Raw genomic sequence first — 20,968 nt, 5'->3', positions numbered from 1 at the left:
TCTGAATGGATATGTTGAACATGGGATTTAGCTTCCCCTAAATGTATTTTGTTCTCATCATTGGGTTTTTGAAACCTGACATTTTAAAACACCAACAAGACGCACTTCATTAAGTCAGATAATATAATTGCCACTGAGTTAATAATAGTCCAGCAATACATATTTCTTTTTGAAATATTAAAAATCAAAACTAAAGTGTCTGCTATACCAAATCAATTCAAGTCCCCACAAATATAAAATAAATCTTCAACAAGCCCACATCCAATCATAAAATACTTTACAGATAGAATATTCAGAAAATAACAACCTGGCCTCAACTAAGATACAAGTTATGAATACTTGACTTATTCCTGGAATAAGAAAACCCCTAAAAAAAATCCTTCAAAAATGACTTCACAATTTTAGTCCACATGCAGTCTCCACCACTAATCTACCACATTGAAGCAGAACTAGATTTCTGTCCAGCTCTCCTATCAAAACCTGGAAGGTTTTGTCTCCAAAAATTTATGTTAATGTCCAAAAATTAATTATTTGATCAAATTGAACAAAATATATGAACATCAACTGAGGAATCTTCTCCATAAACTTTAGCAGCTTTCTCGAAGAAACTCTTGACCTTCCATCAACCTTTTTGTAAGTTGCATGAATGATGCCTATTGATACTGAGTTTACGGCTATACTGATTAACTCTATGGCTACTAAATAACCAACAACCATAACTCTAAAATTCATTTTGCATTGTCCTTTCCTCTGCTACTTTAGAACTTTCAGCACTATTGTAGCCAAGACAAGTCGTATCACCTTTAGGCTTTTGTTGTTGCAACTGCTCATCAAGTTTATCACTCTTGAGTAAAGTTTTCTAGTGGGTTTCTTTGCCTAAGAAAGCTCACCCTCGATAATATTGGTATAAATTTCAAGTTCTTGATAGTTAGATCTTGAATCTTCAAGTTCCATCTTCATCTATCCAAGCTAAACATTCAGATTGTGGCATTCATTAGATCTAGTCTTCAAAGTTGCTTCAAGTTTCTCTGTCTTCTTTTCCTTTCTCAATTTCTTTAGCCATACGAAGTGTAGTGATCTCATATTCATGTTGAAGAGATTCCTTTTCCTTCTAAAATTTTTGAACCAGGTCTGAGGATTGTTCAATCTCAACTACTTTTGGCTCATTTTTCATCACATATCAATAAAGCATACAAAACAAGAGAACTCATAAAGCCATCATTTATTCTCGACGAAAACCCTAACCAAGGGAAAGCCTTGGTGGGCATTAACCTAAAAAATAATGCACTAGTATAAAAGTGTCCTTGTTAGAAGAATTGACCTTGTTAGGAGTCGATACAATACATCTAGTACATAAGTACCCGTTAGTAGACTAGACCTTGTTAAAGATCTTTAATCCTATTAGGAGTTATGAGAACAAAAAGGGAGCTCACTACTCAAGGATGAGGGTTAAAGCCAACCACCTTCAAGGACTCATTTTCCAATACATGAAATATTACGTAGAGTTTGGATCATATACAATGAGTCATACGTGCCACCACTATGTCTGATTACTGATAACTAGCATCAAGGCTTGCACATCATAACAACACAACTACTAATCCTTGCATACCATAATTGGTTCCTTATTTACCTTAGTCAGCTCTAATGGGACTTAATCAAATGCATCCATAGGCATATCAAAATATAAAATAAGACCATGTTATCAAAGACTTAAGACCTTGGATGTCGTCCCTTCAATTCTAAGTAATTGAAAAGTTAAACCAATTCAATTCACTACGCCAAATAATCTGATTACCAAAACTGCCCTATGTCCTTGCCTTACTGACCTGTACTACTTCATGATGCCATATCACATAATAAAACTGGTGAATATAATATTAAACCATATATATCCCATATATCATATCCCTGAAGTCATAGATCCATCTAATCATTCGTCTGCGTTCACTGACCAAAACTGTCCAACTGTACTCTGTAAAGCCTTTCTAGACTTTCGCATTTTTCACTTATCTAGCCAACCAAAACTTGTTATCATAACTAGGGTCCATACTAGAGAGATATGTTTCCATTGATGACAACACATGTATGGTCATCTGGTATGCACTTGTTAACAGTTGCAGGCTTCATGACAAGGTTGTTTGATGCTTGCTAGAGCAAAGAATTAAAAAAGAACTTTTGTAAAACCTTTTTGATTCATGTTTCAAGATTCCATTGTATAAGTGATGCAGAGTAGGGGTGATAAAATCCAAACAATCCTCAAATAAGAAAACTCTAAATTGCTAAACTTTTTTAAAATTGGGTTTTCACTCATTAGGCCTCATTCTTGCTTGTAGCCTTTCAAAAGGGCATTTTGGACATAAATTTTCAATCCTAGCCTTTCCAGAAAAAGAAAAAATTATTTCAGATACCTATTTGGCCATCATTGAACATCCCAAAATCAAAGTTGTTCTTTGTGTGAAATGCTTCAAAAATGGACTGTCTCACTTCTTGGCTAAATCTTATTAGACAAATACGCATGCAGATGAAAAGAATAGTCACCCATAACATTCACAACTCAAATAATTAGGTCAATCACTCTGATGAAACTGAAAAGGACCTTATTAAATATATATTCCTCCATTTTTTGTCAAAATCAAATGGTGGAAATAAGAGTCATGTCATTTCCCCAAAACTGGTGGGCAGATTCAGACCTGCACTTACAAAAATGATCATAACTTCTACAAATATTCATGAAATTGAACCAAACCAAAAGAAAATGAAACTAAATTTATCTATCAATATTTTCCCATTGGTTTTAGGCCTTTGTATTTGGTTTTACCAAAGGAAAAAATCAAACTGTAATAAAGGAAAAGCATAGAAAATGCAACATATGACTTGCCAAAAAATGAAGTTTCTTCTTACTTCATTCTCCAACCTTCTCCAACCCCCAGATTTGAATTGATAACACATATTTATCATATTAAAACTAATCCCAACTTCCCAACTAGCTAGTAACTCCTTTGTTAACACTAATGACAAGAGTTCCAAATTTTGATAACATTTTGACAACATTGGCAAAAAAGTTATGACAACTTTTGCAACATTTTACATCTTGTTAACAATTTATCATGAAAACATTTTAGATTGGATCAAAATGATCCCAAATGGTCTTAATGACCTTACAAGACCCAAACACATACAAAACAAGCTAAAAATGAAAAAGCAATAATAACATTTAACATCTTGTTAGCAACTTATCATGAAAGCATTTTAGAATGGATCAAAATGATCCCAAATGGTCTTAAATGACCTTACTAGACCCAAACACATCCAGAACAACCTAAAAATCAAAAAGTGACAATGATGCTTGTGATGAGACTCCTGATGCCTCTACATCATAATCCTCACAAAAAAGAAATTTGAGTTCCAACCAAATATGAATCTTCTTCCTTGTCTTCCAATTCCTTGCATTTGTTGGATCTCAACTACATTCATTTCAACTTGTTCACTTGTGCTTTTTGTTCCAACAAAATGCTTCTTGAGACAATGCCAACGTGGTGCTATATATCCATAGTTTACTACTAGTCTCCTCATTTTACTTTTTTTCTTTATAGACTTTTCCATCTTCGCTTGCATCTACTGCAATTGCATACACATACTCACAAATATTTTGTTAGAAATAACATCTTTAGTCTCACCGAGCCCATTTTCTTCATATTTTCCCTCTTCCTAAATGGCTTAGGCTCTTCCATCATCAATAAAGATTCTTCAATGTCTATTTCTACTAAGTTCTACTATCCTCTTTCAAATCCTTCTCTTCTAAGTGATCTTCTTAATGAGCCATTTTACCTTCTTCCTTAATCGGTAAATGTCAACCACTTTCTTGGTTTTCTTCCTCAAGAAGCCATTGCATCTCAAGCTCCATTCTTCTTTCCATTTGTTCTATATCTTTTCTTATTTTTTCTAAGGCTTGCTTCAACTCTGCTACCTCTTGTTGAGTATCAATTTGCTTCCCCTTCTCATCCTTCTTTGTCTCACTTCTCTCTTTCATTTTCTCTTGTTTCTTGTTTGGTGTCTCCTTACTCTGCAAGTCTTTGCAGACTAATCTTCTCAAGAAGTCCATTCTTATTCTCAAGAAATTCTCTTTCATCTTTCTTACTCTTTCCTATGTGATACCTCACCTAGGTTTCCTCCCTTCTTCACTACCTAGTCTTTTAGCATCCAAGTTCTTGCTTCACCCTGCAAAAGAAAATACACAAACTCCCAAAAACTTGTCTTGTCCAGACCTTTGGGCTTTGGACCAACTGATGCAAAGAAAGGGTGGTAAACTCTAAAAAATCCTTGAAAAGCAAACTTTCAATCACTAAATATTCAAAAAAGTGGATTTTTACTCAGTACACCTCATTCTTGCTTTTATCATTTCAAAAAGGCATTTTTGGACATTACTTTCTAATCCCAACCGATCTCTAGAAAAGAGAGCTTCTTATGGATACCCATTTGGCCATTATTGAACATATCCCAAAATTAGGGTACAGTTCTTGGTATAGAATGCTTCAAAAATGGACTGTCCTGCTTCTTCACTAGGTTTAATTAGACAAACATGCATGCAAATGAAAATAACTGGCACCTATAATGTTTACAAATCAATAAATTAGGCCAATCACTTCGCTGAGACTATAAGGGACTATATCACAGACATTTTCGCCAGTTTTGTCAAAATCCAACTATGGAAATAAGAGTTAATTCATTTTCACCAAAACTGATAACCCTAGGAAGATTTAATGCTACACTCACAAAAATGATCATAACTTCTACAAATCTTCAAGAAATTGAACCAAATCAAAAGCAAATGAAACTAAATTCATCTATCCATCATTTTCCATAAAATTGAGGCTCATACTATAGTATACTATGAATCAAATTAAACAATCAGACTATAATAGAGGAAAAAACAGAAAATGCAACATAGAACTTGCCAAAAACTAAAGTTTCTTCTTATTCTATCATTCTCCAAACTTTTACAACCCCCAAATTCAAGTTGGTATTACATATTTATCATATTACAACCACTCCCACCTTCCCAACTAATTAGTAACTCATTTTTTAACACTAATGAGAACATTTGGAAATTTTGACAACACTGACAATTTTTGCATGACAAGTTTTGCAAAATTTTGTATCTTGTAACACCTTACCATGAGAACATTTCCAAATGAATTAAAATGATCCCAAATGGTCTTAAATAACCTTATTAGACCCAAACATGGTGCAAGAACACCTAATCACTAGGAGATCAAAGGTCACAAAGGCACAATTTGATTGTATTTCAATGCATTATGGCCATTGGATATGTTGCAAGTCATAGTAAGTCATTAAAAAAAGTTATGGAACACAAGTCATAAAAAGACACACAAGTTGGCAAATTGTCCTAGTTTAAGGTCCCAGTTGGTCATATGGTCAAATGTTGCAAAAATGACCATGCGAGGGTACACAAGTTGTCAAAGGTCATAAAATGTCTATTTAGTTGTGTTTGGATTGTTCATAATGAGTTTTGTGTCATCAAGTGTCAAGAAGTGCAATATTGTCAAAAAGTTGCAAATATTGCATCAGAAGTTGTTGATTGGTCTAAAAGGTAGTTAGTTGGTTAAAAATACCAAAGAATGTTACAAATATTATGTTCAAGTCGAGTTTGGTATGGTGATCAGTCTAAAGGAGGAATTTGGAAGGTATTTTAATCCATAACTCTATCACCCACATTGCAGTGTAATGGGGGCAGTCAAGGACTTTCATGATTCCACGGCAATAGATCTTCATAGAACATTAATTGAGAGGTGATAAGGGATGAAAGACAAACACCATCAAGACAAACATTGTAATGTATTTCATTGAACAAGAATAAAGCTCCTTTTTTGTTAAGTGCAAAAGTATTTGATAGTTAATGACTCTAGAGGTAGCTTGATTGTTTCATGGCATTTATCTACACACAATGGATTGGTTTTTATCTGTACTTGATTTGGAAGAGTGGAATGATGAATTAAGATTCATTTGGATCAAATCTTATGTTCGGCCATGAGATATAACAGAAGATAGAATGGATTTTGCACGAACTGCCAAAAAACCCTCCTAAACTAACCTATTTATAAGGGTTTTGTCATATTTATAAAATCTAGCATCAAAAAATTGCAAAACTCTAGAATTATGTAGTTAAATCAATGGACTTTAAAATTTGTTTGATTTGAGTTCAAAAGGATAGGGCACGTGTGAGAATATTGATGCCCTAGTAGGCAGAACACAAAGAAATTGTTGTTCTTGACTGTGTTTGCATTGATTGATGGATTAAAAGTTCTTCAAATGTTCTTAAATGTTGTTGATGATTGGATAATGGTTAAGGATGTCTATTATCATTCCATAGTTACAGAACTAGGGGTTTGAAACAAGAGATCAACTCTAATCACAAACAAAATGTGTCTACAGTAAAACTATTATCATGCAGATTTAACATGATGAGTTGGTCAGTACTCGAAGGTTATGTATGTTCAAGTGGGTTGGGAAATAAGATGCTGGAAAGAGATTATTTCTAAGGGCTTGACTCAATAAAAAATTACAATACAATTCACTATTTTGTATTATACAGAGACAACCTAATATATGAAGGGCAACATCATATTAAGATCTCATGGTTAATGAATTATGTTGCTTATGGAGAGCAATTAAAGACTTTGGAAGAGATATCATTGGTAAGAAGAAAAGGTATCATCTATTTTTGCAGAAGTGTGATGGACAAGGTCTAACCTTGATGGCTTATTGAATTCCCTAATTTGACTAACCTTGATCAGAAATGGATGATTTAGAGTAAACAATTGTTTGGTTGATGAAATCAAGGATTGAATACAAATGTGAACATAAAATAGAATCTTGGACATTGCATAGAATATGCATATTGTTGTAATGAATCAGAGTTGTGGAATGTTAAGACCCTAAGATGAACATGTAGGTGTTGCTATAATGGTTGATCAGACCTTGGAAGCTATTTGAGTGTTAAGTGGGATAGACAATGTTGAGTGTTCCCTTTGAGAGAATTGAGGAACCTATCATGGTTCCATAGAGGATGCTACTGAATTTCTAAGGAGACTGATTGAACAAATCAACAAGCCTCTAATATGTTGTATATGTATGATGTTTTATTGATTGGATCAGCGGGACCCAAGAAGGATGGTGATCATTACAAGATGCTCTAAATCAAAAGACATCCAAAACAACCCAAAAATCAAAAAGAGACAATAATTCTTGTGATGAGACTCTGGTGCCCTGCATCAATAAGGGTAGGGCTTTGAAGTTGCTAAAGCTAATTGCAAAACTTGGGAACTACTGTAGATTATATTTGAGCTCTATATACACCTTTAGTGTCCTTGTATCACTAATAAGCGACAAGAACTTAGTAGCAATAGGAGTTATACTCACTGAGAGGTTTATTTCTATTTAAGAGTTTACTTGGTTGCAAGTAGTTGCTTAAATTGTGGGTTTTTCTGTTTAATTGTGTTAGTTTACCAATGATACCATGTTCTATAACCAGCTTGTTTATAGATCTAGTGGCATCAATGCAAGTTCTATAACTTGTGTGTTATATTTGTTAATTGTTTGTGGAAATTTGACATACTACACCACAAGGGATGTGTTGGATGAAGAATCAAGGAATCAATAGAAATCATTCAAGGAAGAGAATTGGCAGAAAGTGGAGACAAACATTTGGAAATTCATTAGAGTGGAGAACTACAAGCCATCGTTCCACAAGAAGATAATCACAAATATGAAGAAGAGGGAATTTTTAGTGAGCTTTCATTCATACTGCAAGAGGAGATTCTTAAGAATGAATTGCAAGAAATTCCAAACATCCTTGGAGAAGAAAACCAAGTGGGCAAGTTGAATAGAGAACTTCAAGATATCATGGAAAAATCCAAATATGAAGAACAATTTGTTGAGGCACTAAAAGGCATCATCATCACAAATATTTATGGGTAGGTGTTGAAAGTTTTGATGAAGGAAATGCAATGAAGCCATTTCCAATGACATCTCAAGACAGACAAATTGTTGCAAGAGGCATGATTCATCATCAACTTCGACCTCTAGATTCTTTTCTACTTGAGATTGAATTTGATACACAACTCAAGAAAGTGTTGAGGATCCACTTATTATTTTTGAAGACACCATTCTTGATGAATTCAGAAATGGACAACTACAAGATTAGATTTCATGCACACAAGGAAAAAATATGTTAGATGATTAAGCTTCAAGTGTATTAGGTGAGAATATGCAAGATATGTTAAGTGAAGACCACACTACCCCCATGGAAGAAAAAAATGAAAGACAATTCAAGGGGATGCTATCCAATATTGTATTTAAAGAACTCGAGGAAATATTTGAGGCACAAATCATCAAAGAATTATTGATTTTTGAGGATATGCTTGAAGAGATTCCCAAGGATGCTTGGTTCATGCTACATAAGGACAAGCTACTGGAAGTAATATTCCATGAACCCAAGTTCATGACTGGTCCTACAATCTCCACTCACAAGTTCAATGTTGGTGCCAGTGGGATGATTAGCCACCAACTTCAGCCTCCTAAAGTTATGAATGATCGACAAGGTGCATTGAAAAATAAGACAGACTAGGTTCTTTCTTTTCCTGATCTTATGTGTGAAAGTTATCATTTTGATTATAGTGATGTAGGAAGGACAACCTATATTTGGACAGACCATGATCCCATATAACTGCCTCAACTATTGAGTTTGAATGATAAAATTCTTGAATTTGAAAATGGGGTAGGAAAAAAATTCTTTGAGTACAAGGATAAGTTTTCCATAGTGAGAACCATCACCAATCCTTGTTTCTCTTAAACATCCTAAGAAACAATGTTAGAAAAAGTATATACTAAGTTGCTGGTTCAGATTCTGGTATGGATGCAGGTTCGAAATCCATCTAATTTTTTTGGGGTTTGAGTTCGAATTCATTTTGGGTTCATTCATACAAAAACATATGTTTTTTTAAAATATGTATGTGTATAGTAAAATGTGCAACAAAAAATAAATCCATACTTGAATCTGCTAATAATAAAGGAACATAGCAAAATACACCACCAAATCTATGTTTAAGTTCAATAGAACATTAAGTGCATCATTTAGCAATACATACAACTTGATACACTTGCTTGGTCACACGCTTGGAACATATTTCCATATCATGGGGACAGTTTGAGAATGAAAGGAATTGTCAAAAGATAAGTGCAGTTATCTTAATTTTTATTTTGTATTGGTTAGAGAATTTCTAACCAAGCTATATCAAAAGGTGAGATACAAATCTGAACTTTAGAGTTCAAAGATATCATATCTTTTTAAAAACATTCCTCTATAATCATCAATTTAGTCACCTATTGTCAATTTGGATTTCCTTCCTAAGCAAGTTTTCATTTTCATACACAAATGCATAAATGACATGTAAACATCTTTTTGGTCTTTTTAGTGGTCACAATAGGGCTGAGAGGTCAAAAAACACTTTAAAAAGTCTAAAAAAATGTTTCGAGACCAAATTCAGCCCAGGTCTATACCAAAAATTCTTCAAAATTCACTGGAAATTCTGCCCAGGTTCCTCTAACAAAATTTGCAGCAAATTCATAGCTCTGCAAGAGAATTTGGAGAGAATTTGATAAGGACCAGACTCTTTACATAATTGAACCAGACTTTGAGGGTTGTTGGAGAGAATTTGGTAACTTAAGAGTATATATAATGGCCTTCCAAGTGTTGTTCCTTTAAGTGCCTTATATATAGTTAAAGTAGGTATTTCTTGATTCTTGAACTATTTGGTTCAAGAAGTTAGGGTAGGTTGTCATTCTGTCTATTTAGTTGTCTTAGGATCCTAGCGGTTTAAGCGGCCTTGAGTTAGCTGACTTAAGATTCTTTACTGGCCCAGGTTTAGTTGTTTTAGTTTAGTTTTCCTTCACGCGTCAATTGATAGATCTACCTTAAGTCATTTGACCCAAGTCATTTAGTTGTTTACTTGGCTTTAGCTTAGGTATTCCCGCTTTGGTTAGTTTTGTTTAAAGGGATCTTATTTTTTAGATAGGTAATGTATCATACAACATGCCTCTAGTGTTTTCCTGATAAATCTGCTCAAATTATTTCTTGAATAACTCTTTGTGAGGTTCTCGTGAATTGGAGATTGCTCCTATCAACCTTATCTTTTGAAAAGGATTTGTCCTAAATTTGGAATGGAGTCATACATTGTGTTTAGAGTACCGAAGTGGAATGGAGTCATACATTAGTTTAGTGTCAATTTTCAAACCTTTGAGTCTAAGAGATAAGTTTGAGCAACTTTGGTTCACCATGGAGTGAAGTCAGTCAAGGATATGAGCAAGAGTTGGGATCCTTGAAATGTTCCAAGAACAATTCTTTTGGAGGGTGCAAGATTTTGTGAGCTTTTCACACCATCGGCCCATAGCAAATTGGGACCCCCCTTTTTCACTTGGTAGTAAGTTAGTTGTCCTAGGTAGTCTTAGTTTAGTGGTAATTTTCAAACCTGTGAATCTAAGAGATAAGTTTGAGCAACTCTAGCTCACCATGTAGTCAAGTCAGTCAAGGATATGAGCAAGAGTTGGGGCAAGCTAGTAAAGGATGCATAATTGAAGTCAAGAGATTTATGATCAAATGAATTAGAATTCTAAAAAAATCCTTGTTCTAATATCAAATTTATGTTAGAAGCTCAGGAAAAGTTATTGAGTCTACAAACGTGCTAATTTCTAAAATTTGGTCGAGTCTATTTTTTTTTAGAATAACCCAAAATCTAGAATCTTCATTATAATTCCTATGAATCTGAAACCACTCTCAAACATTGTAATAGAATATACATAAATATAGCTTAGGGCTTGTTGTTACATCCCAATATATGACTTAGCTTGAAATATAGCCATTGAGGTTCACATGAAGTCAGTTGGCTGTTTAATTTGATATAATCAGGCAAAATGGTAATATAGTTGGTCGTTATGATTTCAAGTAAAAATGATATATTAGTTGATCGTTAATCGCGAATTCATGGAATTAAGATGAAAGGTTAATTGTTATGATTATTTATTATTAAATAATATATATTTTAATTATGAAGAAATTCCTTGTAGGAAGCATGTCAAAGGGGTGAAAGCATTGTCAGAAAAGAATTAGGCAGGACATCACCATCACTGGGTAGTCGGGTAAAAGACCTAGCCAAAATACATCTACGGGACTTGCATGAGTTATTTAATAATTTAATTAAAATAATTGGGATAAAATATTAAATGCATATTAAAGGATTTTATATTTTTAATAATTGTTTATAAATGCTCATTTAAATATAACAATGATTTGACACCATTATAATTTAATTAATAAAGTAATGTTGCTTGTATATGTAAGATTTTAATAACATTAGAATTATAATAAATTATTATAATCCTTGAAATATAACTTTGCAACTCTATTCTTCCAATTTGATATTATTTACTTTTAAATGATAACACTTGGCATAATTAATCGATTTAAACTTTTGGCAAATTGAGTTTTTCCAACTTCTTTTCCTTATCTTTAAATTGGAATTTTTGATGTATTCATATTTTCATTTTGGTAATTTGACGGGGCTTTCTTTATAACCGATGGGAGATGGAAAGTCGTTATTCATCTCTTATATAGGAAGCCAAAAGTTCTGGCTTGAAAATATATTTTTAAACCATCAACATAACTCGGCAAGAGGGGGGGGGGGGTAATCGGTTTTCTTTCATACATGAATTTCCATCGATTTCCTTGCTCAGAAATACTGTGTCAGTAACAACCAATTTTGAATTACTTTCATCCTTTCATAATGATATCATTCACTATGGGATATAGACTAGAGAGGCAGGTTGGAGATATGTGGAAGCCTTTTTAGGTTGCAGAGGCAGTATGTCACCGCTATCCACTGTGGAACTTCAAGCTTGGAAGGTAGGAGTAGTCGAGCAGAGAGGCCATCTTAGACCACAGTGACAGAGGGTCTTGTAAGATCTTTTTAAAGCTATATTACTTACCCTTTGATGATTTGAAATGCTAAAGTCTATTGTAAAAATCAAACAGTCATATGATCATGAAATTCCTTCTTCTTCATTTGGGGTTACGAGTCATGTTTTAAGCCAAACATAATTCTTATTATAGTCATTTATTCTTTTATATTAGAGACTGCAATTTACGATTAAAGCCAATCATGTTTCCCATTTATAGTCTGCTTTATTTTAATAGTGATGACAGTTAATGATAAGTCGGTTAGAAACATTTTCAAATTCATTGTAATTTACTAAAGATCATTTGACTGCTAGTTGTAGTAACATAATAATGTTTTTACTTATAAACAAGATTGATAATCTTTTAATATTAAAATATGTAATCCTTTGAATTTTGCATTTCTTTAATTACATATTCTAATGTTGAGTCGGCTCTAAGTATAAAACATTAAAAGCTCCTTGATTCCAGTAATCATGCAAGTATGTCATCTTGCTTTCATGAAAAAGATTATAAATTGTATCCAAATGAAATTCATAGATCTGTCTTTGTTTACATTCTAAAGTCAAATAAAACCAAGTCGGTTTCATTCCTTTTAGATCAGTGAAATCCTCTGAATTTAGTTGATTTCCCTATGCAAGATTATAGCAATGGTTTATATTCATTAGATTCGAAATACACCCAAATTTTTTATGACATTGAAATTATAAAGTTTGTTCCCTTCTATATATATATACGTAGAGTTATTTGAATTATCTTCAGATCCATGATAAGAAAGTAAATCAACCCAGTTTAGAATCAAATCCATCCTGAAATATACATTTAACTGAGAATGAGATAATGAAACTAAAAGGAAATCACTAGGTAAGATGCCAGTATGTGGTGAAGAAGTTGTAAGATATCATTGTGATCTTTAACCTAATAACACCTAGGAATCACCAGCTTGGAGGCCTGAATAGGGTGAGGAGGAGAAAAGAACAGAATCTTTAATAATATGAATCAGCATTATCTATGTCATTTCAATATTTACCATTAATATGAATTAATTAATAACTCATGCATATTCCTGTTACAGTGATCTTCTGCTGCCAAGTCGTATGGCGAGTTATATATCATGACACCCAATGGATGGAATGATGTTCCCTATCAATTTTGGGTAGGGAGGGCCTTTCTCATTAGAGATCGTATGGGGATATGATGTGGTCCGAAGTTGGGCAGTTAAGCCCCTAACAATGTTTCACCTCTCACAACATGTCAAAAAATGCATCAGACAGAGATAAGCCATGCACTCAATTATTTTTCAAAAATAGGTATTATCATTTTTATTTATGAGGAGGTAAGATTAAATTGAAGTATTTCATGATTATCATTACTTTACACTTGGATTGATTTGTGAATTATTTTCATTATAAGTATTTATCTAATTTTGAGAAATTGTCACGGATAAGTAATTGGAAGGAAAAGAAATCTAAAGCCCTAATTGATTGAGTGACAACCCTAAATTGAAATCCATGGTCGTGGAAGCCCTAAATTGAAATCCATGGTTGCGGAAGCCCTAAATTGAAATCCGTGGTTGCAGAAGCCCTAACATGAATCTGTGGTATTGGAAGCCCTAAATTGAATCTGTGGTTACAGAACCCTAAATTGAAATCCATGGTCGTGGAAGCCCTAAAATGAATCTGTGGTATTGGAAGCCCTAAGTGAGATAGCAGTATCAAAAGCCCTAACTGAACCAAAGGTAAACAATGCCCTAATTGATACAGTGGTAAGTGATGCCCTAATTTAAAATAATAGATGTATTTAATTTGATTTTAAGAAAACAGTTTCCTTTTAGATGATTATTGTCATATGAAGTTGTTATAGTGTATTTGTGGTCTAACCCAGGTGGTAGCAGAGGCATCCCTAGTTTGATTTCAACTCAGTTTTCTGAGGTATGTGGTTTTCACTTTCTATTGTAATTTCATTTTATGGTAATTCAAGTCTTTTTAGTTAAGAAAATTTTGTATAACTATTTTTAATGGTATATCATATTCACATGAACATGAATGATGTAACTGCCTTCCTATGAAATTGAAATTATATCTATATTCCTTGAGAATGTTAGATGTTAAATTAGAACCTGAAAAATCTAGATGTTACATATGTTTGGTTGTCGGAACTAGCGATGCCAAAATTGTCCAAACCCTGATTTTGAATAATTCTAGAATTTGTTATTCGGATTCTAGCTTTCAAAATATGGTTTGGGATCATTTAGTTCACCAAGATTTGATAATGAGAATAGAGATTGAATGTGTATGAATGCACATTTTTGGAATTAGAATACCACTGAAATACCATAGGTTAAGTTTTTAATATACCTTTGTTGTGCTCTCTTTTCGAATGAATATAGAAGATAATTACAATGTTGTTCCTATTTCTACATTTGGTAGTGCCAGTGCAGGCACAATGTCATTTCCTTTTGGTCTCTTTGGAAGTGGCATAACAGACAATGTGTTGTCCAAGTCATTCAAGCCAGATGCCCAGACTATTGAGACATTCAAGGCTGCACTCAAGCCTAAACCCTAATCACAACTTCATTTCTTTACAAGATATTAGCGATTTCCAATAATGTCTATTTTTTTTCCCAACCATTGAAGTGGATTTGATAGAATAGTAACAATAAATAAAATTCTATTGACATCAATAATATTTTGAATCTCTTTTACTTTGTATTTCCTTTCATTACTTAATCTAGTTGATTTGTCTGTTTGCTCATTTCATCAACTATCTGCACAGATTGCCTTTACTTGTGCATCAATGTATTTATTTTAAACTCAATTATTATTATTTTAGTCTATGTTTGTACCTACAAGAACAAAACTAACAAGAAAAAAGATTAGGACTTGAAAAAAAATAACTTCATTTTACTCTCCAAAGTTCGTTTTGTCAAATTGGAATTAGAATGGGAATTTGATCAATTCCACACATTTAGATGGAAGATCAAATTCTAGGTTTGGGGGGTAACTAGGGATACCAAATTCTAATTTATCCACATTCCAATTCCAATTATCCAAACACCAGATTAGAAATCTTCCAAAATTACTAATGCCAATTCTTGTCCAATTCTGGCAACAAAATAGTTAAGTTATCATAATGCCGTAAATTTTAGACCCTCATGTAAAATGTTATTTTCATATTTGTCCACTTCAACCTAGATGCAAAATCCCAACACCCTCATCATCCTTATCATTGGCTTGCTCATAACCTAACTCAAAGATTCTTGCCACATTGTCTTAACGGTTATGGACAAATGCATGCCGCAAAGACATTTGCATGACATGCTCTCATCCACAAGTGTGCAAACATCCAGGTTATTGTTGGAGCATTATGAATCTACCAACTTGCATCCATAACTTCCCAGAATGATGGTTCATCTACATAGATTCCTTCTGAGTCCATCATATACCATCTTGCAAACTCATTGGGTCTTCTTGGCTATCATTCTCAAGTTGATGGTCATTCTCACAAGCTCTTGTACTCATTCTTGCAACTCCTACACTGTATTTTTGATCATCATCCATGGCATACTCCATATACTTGATTTTGCAAGTTTCTCCATTGTTGGTTCAATCAAGCTTTCCACAATTGATCTCATATCACACATTTGTGGTCTCATTTACTTTCAGTCTTGTGTCTTTGAGAATATTATCTATCTTATTGTATTTCTATTTTACTTTATTATTGTCGATTAGTCTTAATTGGTTACCTATCACCAAATCTATCGTGCCTAAAGGTTGTTTGTGGAGGGAAACACAAAAAAATTTGGTTTGACTAAGGCAAGCCTCTTTACAACCACAACAATTTCTTCTATTCATTTGTATGCAAGTTTCTATCAGGATTTGTGGGTTCAAAATCCAATTGGATCGCATTATCAACCATCAGACTAGGTTTATCCCTTTCTCTCTCTCCCTTTGCTTAATCAATTTTTTTTATTAAATATTGAGAAGATTAATGCAAATCTATATTAGATGTTCAAAAAGATCCTTATGAAACTAAATTGTATGTCTTTTGTTATCAATCAACAATCAAAGTTTAGAGTAGTTGTCTCTCACAAGTTTTCAATATGCAACTTTAGATTACAAAATATGCTTTAAAGATATCCAAAAGGAAGCATGTAAGAGAAATTATTTAGATTTCAACTAATCCCAAGTACCAATGATATTCTTACTGCATTCAACTTCATCAGAATTGACTAGTGGATCAAGTGGGGTCATCTTAGCTATTACTCCCCAATTAGGTTCATCTAGAGCTTGGATCATTTGGATCCCCCTATTCTTTTCAGCCACATTAATGTTCTCCTTAGCCATGAACTAGCCCACTGCCTCACGTTCCTTATCATCAAGCATCTCATTATAAGTGTTGAAGTAATGAGTAGACTTGATATCCACCTTATAGATTAGCGTTGCTCTTTTTTGCAGAAGAATTGTAACATCCCATTTTCTCGGGTCTCAATTATCAACAAACATACTCATAGAAATACAACTATTGCTTCAATTTCATAAGAAGACAGTTATATCAATCATGTTCATGTGAATGAGACACTGTTAAAATAGGTTAGACAAAATTTCTTAACTAAGAACTTAAAACTCAATTAATGAATTTAACTATAGAAATTAAAATCCACATACCTTGAAATTTGAACTAAGAAACATTGTAGGGATGCTTCTACATTCACCCAGATTAGTCCAAAAATACCAAAATAATAATATCATATAACCACTTCCATCCAATACTACTAATCAAAATCAAATGACAATTATCATTAAATACCACTATATTTAAAGTTAGGGCATCACATACCACTGTATCAATTAGGGCATCATTTACCATCAATTCATTTAGGGATTCTAATCCCACTATATCACTTAGGGCTTCCGATACCACTAATTCAAATAGGGTTTTTGATACCATGGATTCAATTAGGGCTTCCAATATTGCTGGATTCAATTAGGGCTTTCGATATCATTGTATCATTTAGGGTTCCAGCTATCACTCAATCTTTTAAGGCTTCAAATTCCTTTCCTTTTGATTACTTAACTATGACAGTAACTCAAGATATGAAATATACTTATATTTGATATTCATATAAATGAAAATAAATCCATGAATCTATCTCTTGCATCTAGTTGTAAAATAACGGTAACAATGAAATAACTCAATTTAATCTTACCTCCTCATAAATAAAAGTGATAAAACTTGTTTCCGTTAAACAATTGAATGCATAGCTTATCTTTATCCATTGCACATCCGGTAACATATGGAGAGGTGAAACATTTTAAGAGGCTTAACCACCCAACCTCAGACCAAATCTTATCCCCACATGATCTCTAACGAGAAAGGCCCTCCCTACTCAGAATAGACAGGGGTCATCTTGCCATCCACTAGGCATCCTAGTATTTAACACACCATATGACTTGGCAACAGGATATTAACTTAACAGGATTATGCATAAGCTATTAATTAATTCATATTAAAATGATAAGTGTTGGTATGTCATAACTAGTACTAATTCATGTTATTGAAGATTCCTTTCTCTCACCTCATCACCCATCTTGGCTACACAGCTGGGTGAGTCCCAGGTGTTTGGAATTCTCAGAAACACCGGTTTTGTCAATTATACAAAAGGATCAAATGCATCCAACATTTCACAATTTGTGATCACATGATTATGTTCTTAAAGATTTCCAAATTGATCTTTAATTAATTAATTAATCATAATTGATTTCTCTTTAACTCCACCTCTTCACCATTGATGGCATCATTGCCAGTGAATTCCTTGGTGATTGAATACATTCCTGTTGGTCTTAGCATATCTTACATGACTTGAGATTGGACTGTTCCTTCCTTCCATGGTTGGAAATACTTGTCTCTGCACTTCCCTAGCCGTGAACTGGCAGATGGAGGTTGAAGTGAAGATGAAAGGAAATCAGATGATAAGCCTTTGAAGCTGATATAAATCTCAGAATTCTCTTTCTTAGCTTAAAGGCATAAGCAAAACATACAAGTAGGTGATTGGAAGTGTTACGAGTTTGCAGAGAGGAAAAAGTTATAGCAAATACAATTAATGAGACTCTATTAAAAAGAAATAGCTTGGCTCTTTGGCTACCATCAGTTACAAGAAGCCATTCAAATACCTCATCAATTCAAATTGAAGAAGGAAAAAAATAAGGAGAGAAAATAAAAAGGTTGGAAGAGAAGTTGGAAAGACAATAAGACCATTCAAATTCCAAGAAGTCTATACGAATTCAAAAACATAAATTTGATTAAACATGCCAAATATTAATCAGTTAAAAGCAAAAAAAATAAAAGGAAGAGAATAGAATTGGAAGACTATAATTCAAAAATTATAATAATTCAATGATTATAATTTGAACATTGTTATAATCTTATATTTATATTTACATGAGTATGTCACTCTATTATTAAATTATAATGATGCCAAATCATTTTTATATTGTATGCATGTATTTAAATTATTATTAAAATAATATGATGAAAGATAAATTAAAATCCCTTCAGATATGTTTTATATTTTAAATTAATTATTTTAATTAAATTAAATATTTAAATAACTCATGCGGTTCCATAGATGTATCATGTTTCAAATCGCCAAGTCCTCTACCCATGTGCCCAATGTTGGTGATGCCCTACCTAATTCTTTTCTAACAATGCTTCCACCCCTTCGACATGCTTCCTACAAAGAATTTCTCCATAATTAAATTATAAATTATTTAATCATAAATAATCATAACAATTAACCTTCATCTCAATTCCATGAATTCGTGATTAACAATTGTTGAGATAATGGGTGTTGCACACATTGAATAATATTGTTATATTTTATTTTATTATGTAATGTTGTGCCTAGATGGACGTGCAACATGTAAAGATTTCCATGAAATATTCTTGATGAGTTGTATTGTAACATTGTAAAAATATTTTATGTAATTATTTAATATTGGGGAAAAGAATTAAATGCCCAATATTAAATGTGGGGTCAACAGATTAGGTAGCACATGGTTTTAGCACATGGTTTATGTAATACCACTTGGTGGTTTTGTGGGACTTGCTACTATATAAGCAGCCATAAAGTTAGTTGTTGTAGAGAGAGTGAGAGAGTGACAAGGAGAATACAAAAGGCAAGAGTCGAGCGGGACAAGGCTTGACAGGTTAGCCAAGGGAGCATTTGTGAAGGTTGAAAGCATGGCATGGGATGTGTGGATTCATGCTTGTTCACATAGTTTGCTTGGTTGTGGCTATGGCCATGAAGGCTTGCATGGTTTTATGGAAATGGTTATTTTGCTGAATAATACATGGTGATGGATGCTTTTGGAGGCTGGGTTTTTCCCTCAATGAGGGTTTTCCAGGGTATATCTTGTGTCACAAATTTGTGGGTATGTTGTCTATTCTCTTGCATGTGGATTTTAATTTCGTGTTTATTTCAGATCTATTATGGGTTACGTGGAAATGGTTATATTCTTTGTTGCCAAGTTTCCTTACAAGTGGTATCAGAGCTATGGTTTTATTATTGTAACCCTAGATTGAATCCATGAGAATGCATGAGAGGATAAAAGAAAAGGGCAAGATATATGAATGGTTTATTGCAGATCTGAGGGTTTTGGATTTGCTGTTATGATGGGATGTTAAAAGATTTGGGCATGGGAAATTGTTGGACAAAAGAGTTTTTTGGATGTTTCATTTAAATGAGGGTTTTGGGGGGTAGCATGCAGAAATGACCTCCTGGGTAAAAACAGACCTCACCATTGGATCCGGGTCGACATTTCCATAAATTTTGATATATAATATGCCCTAGTTTGGCCATGTTCAGAGGAAATGAAAGAGTTTTTTGGTTTCAACCCATGATGGCCGTCAAATTTAATCCCGTCGAAATTTTCATCACTGAAAAAAAATGAAAAATCGTACTGAAAATGGTAAAAAGACTGTCTTAGTAAAATGGCCATAACTTTCTCTTAGAATATCAAATTTCAGAGTTCTTATAGGCGTTGGAAAGCTAATTTAGAGAACTACAAGATGGTGTAGGTTTGGTTCTATGATTTTGAGATTTTATTAGGTTTTAAGAGCCCTAAAGTTAGATGTTATTTATTCTGAGCACGGATAAGGGCATAACTTGGGCATACGAAGTCGGATTTTGGACTTCGAGTAGTCAACGAAAAGCTCTTGGAGAGCTCTACACATTGGTTCAGATTTGGTTCAGGTTTGGCATGATTTATTTGTTGATATATTGATCTGAACTGTTTATAAGTATATTTTGACTATGGTAACATTGTGAGTTTATGGCATTGGAGATTTAAGATTTGATGTCATTGTATACTCAGTTCATATTTCAGATTGGTCTCATGATGATATGGTTATCAGTGTTTGGATTTGGATATGCATGATGACTTGTTGGGTCTACAAGTTGTGCAGTGTTGTAAGCGGTCTATACTTACAGGTTGCATTTATGGCTTGGTTATGGGCTGTCTTTGCCCATTGATCTTTCATTATTGATGCATATTCAGATTGGTGGCTTTGATTTGGGTTGTCTATGCCCTAAGTCACATGATTTACTATTTTCTTCATGTAGAAGGGATGAGATGTTGTTACCAAGTACAGTCATGGTAGAAGATTGTGGTTGACTATGCTGACAGGTTGGACACTATTGAGAGCCAGATGCTTGGTTCATGGATGTGATCATGGTGTCATGGATTTTGGCATGACATGATTGGTTATACAGGTACATCCTTGATTTTCATTAGCTTGGATTTCTGATTCAGTTATGGTGGTATATCTTCTTGGTTGAAGATCATGGTTATTTAGTTTCTTTTGAGGAGCTCATGATGTGCACTTTGAGTTCTTTGATGGTTTGATGCCTTGGTTGATTCTCATGGTTAGAGGATG

Source organism: Cupressus sempervirens, chromosome 3 (assembly GCF_028749045.1).
Source record: "Cupressus sempervirens isolate cs-2001-9-10 chromosome 3, ASM2874904v1, whole genome shotgun sequence".
Classification (NCBI taxonomy): domain Eukaryota; kingdom Viridiplantae; phylum Streptophyta; class Pinopsida; order Cupressales; family Cupressaceae; genus Cupressus; species Cupressus sempervirens.
Note: the sequence above shows the minus strand (reverse complement) of the source record.